Source organism: Helianthus annuus, chromosome 5 (assembly GCF_002127325.2).
Source record: "Helianthus annuus cultivar XRQ/B chromosome 5, HanXRQr2.0-SUNRISE, whole genome shotgun sequence".
NCBI lineage: Eukaryota > Viridiplantae > Streptophyta > Magnoliopsida > Asterales > Asteraceae > Helianthus > Helianthus annuus.
This window is the reverse complement of record NC_035437.2, coordinates 88166684-88169609: the sequence shown is the minus strand read 5'-3', so window position 1 is coordinate 88169609 and position 2926 is coordinate 88166684. Positions and strand designations below refer to the sequence as shown.

Below are 2926 nucleotides of genomic sequence, written 5' to 3'. Positions count from 1 at the left end.
TAATGAGTTCTAATATGCAACGCCAAGTAGTCCCTCTTTCTCAGTCCGAGAAGTGCATTGTTGGAACTGGATTGGAAGGCCAAGCGGCTCTGGATTCAGGGGCTCTTGCTGTAGCCGAACACGAAGGAAAGATTTTTTATACCGATACTGACAAGATCCTTTTATCAGGTAATGGGGATACTCTAAGGATTCCATTAGTTATGTATCAACGTTCCAACAAAAATACTTGTATGCATCAAAAACCCTAGGTTCGACGGGGTAAATGCATTAAAAAGGGACAAATTTTAGCGTATGGTGCTGCTACAGTTGGTGGCGAACTCGCTTTGGGGAAAAACGTAATAGTAGCTTATATGCCATGGGAAGGTTACAATTTTGAAGATGCAGTACTCATTAGCGAGCGCTTAGTATATGAAGATATTTATACTTCTTTTCACATACGTAAATATGAAATTCAGATTAACCAAGGCCCCGAAAGGGTCACTAATGAAATACCGCATTTAGAAGTCCATTTACTCCGAAATTTAGACAAAAATGGAATTGTAATGCTGGGATCTTGGGTGGAAACAGGTGATATTTTAGTAGGTAAATTAACGCCCCAAATGGTGAAAGAATCATCGTATGCCCCGGAAGATAGACTGTTACGAACCATACTTGGCATGTGGGTATATACTTCAAAAGAAACTTGTCTAAAACTACCTATAGGCGGTAGGGGTCGGGTTATTGATGTGAGATGGGTCCAGAGTTCCCGTTTTCACATCATATACCTGTTATGTTCGTTAGTACATTATAGTACATGATTTCATTACATTTCATGCTATGTATGCCCATTGTGTGCGTACTTAGTACATTGCTTTACATTACATTTCATGCTATGTGTGCCCATTGTGTGCGTACTTAGTACATTGTTACATTGTTTTACATTACATTTCATACTATGTATGCCCATTGTGTGCGTACTTAGTACATTGTTTTACATTACATTTCATGCTATGTATGCCCATTGTGTGCGTACTTAGTACATTGCTTTACATTACATTTCATGCTATGTATGCCCATTGTGTGCATACTTAGTACATTGTTTCACATTGCATTTTATGCTATTTATGTCCATTGTGTGCATACTTAGTACAATTGTTTACATCACATGCCTTCATTTTGTTATGACATTTGGTTTGTTTAACATGGAACAATACATTCATTAACATTAGCTACGCCGTTCGTTAGTAGGTAGTGGTACCATAGGAATTGACAACTCCCGTTCCTGAAATCCTGGGTTTGTTTGGATTGGAAGGAATGACCGAATTCGATATACATAACTTAGATAAACCTTTAATTTGTTTAAGGGTTTATCGCCACAGTCTCAAGGCTTGGATGTATACATATTTCACAATACCGCATAAATGTTTATATCAATAGAGCATGCATTGTTCCACAAAACATAACGTTGATTTAAACCATGTTTTACTTCAACACCTTGTTTGTGTGCATTTTTTTACATATGGTTTAGTTGATACATTTCACTTACCATACAAGATATATTTTGGGTACACATTACATGATCTACATTAAACATAAACATTTTGACATTGATATACATACTTGATGGTTTACATTGAACATAGACATTTCGATATGGTTTACACAATAACACTTGACAATTGATTTATACATGAACAATTTACATGGTGGTTGGTTTGGGTAAATGGTTGGTGTAACGTGGCGTATGTAATATGATACAAACATGGTGGATACGCCGCTGGTACTTCCTATATATAAATGCTTGTATAATATTACATATCGTAGCATTATCCAAGTCACTTCAGTTTAGACACATTACATTTTACACAAATAACATACTCTTCACAAGACATTATTTTTGCAAACAACTTATCTTATTCAACTCATTTTACTTGGTTACTCGTTTAACCTTACACTTATCTATACATATCATCTGATATTATCGTTTTTCAAATGGTTTACAAAGCAAGACAAATTACAAGGTTCATGACTGACTGTTATTAAACATTTCTATAAACTCAAGTCATGAATCCCATTTTCACAAAACCTATGTATCTCACAGGCATTTTTATGCTGACGTACCTACTTTCACATGTGTTTTCAGGAGCTATTCCATAAGATGATGATCATGATACTAGGGCGGACCTGTGCCTTAGAGCCTAAAAATGAAGATATTATAGTTTAATTATGTTATGAACTTTGTATTTCCTGTTTTGACACAATGTATTACTTTTGTTTATAAATAAAATACAACTTTGTATGCCATGGTTATGAAACAATTAATTCTGTCCACAACACTCCCCGGCGTTTCCGCCGCGGTTGCACGTTACACGCGGCCGGGGTGTGACAGTGATGGCTGCCGCAGGAGAGTGGAGAGGTTCTAGGTTTTTCAATTCTGCTAAAGTGTCACGAGTGGAATCGTTCCGTGTAAGTTATACGCACATAAGTGTACTGGGCCCTTGCTGGGCCTCGGCGAATCTATGAGCCGGCGAAACGACTTGTTTCGTCGTGGAGAGGATGACGAAACACATCACCGTTTCGTCGAGATGTCTGTGACGAAACAACTCTCCGTTTCGTCGGAGTGTTGATGACGAAACACTTCTGTTTCGTCAAGGTCACACAAGGTATAAATGGTTTAAGTTTTTCAAACAGGTTTCATGTTAAACACCTTAATCACATTACATAGATAACACATCAAACAAACTTCTCAATATATAGTCCAACGTGTACAATTACAAGGCAAACAAGCAAACAACTAAACAGTTAACGTGCAATTAATGTGAAGATAGAATCTTGGAAACTCGAGTTGTCACATTATCCCCAACTTGAAAGAAATTTCGTCCCGAAATTTAGCATGCGATTACTGAGGAAGCTAGTTGTGTTGTTTAGTTTACTAGTTTTCCTGGGG

The 2926-nt window shown here is 37.1% G+C and overlaps 1 pseudogene; it reads left to right on the top strand.

Annotated features, from left to right (window-relative positions):
- The window catches only part of LOC118492121, a 2437-nt pseudogene extending 926 nt beyond the window's left edge, over window positions 1–1511 (top strand).
- The last annotated feature ends 1415 nt before the right edge of the window (window positions 1512–2926 follow it).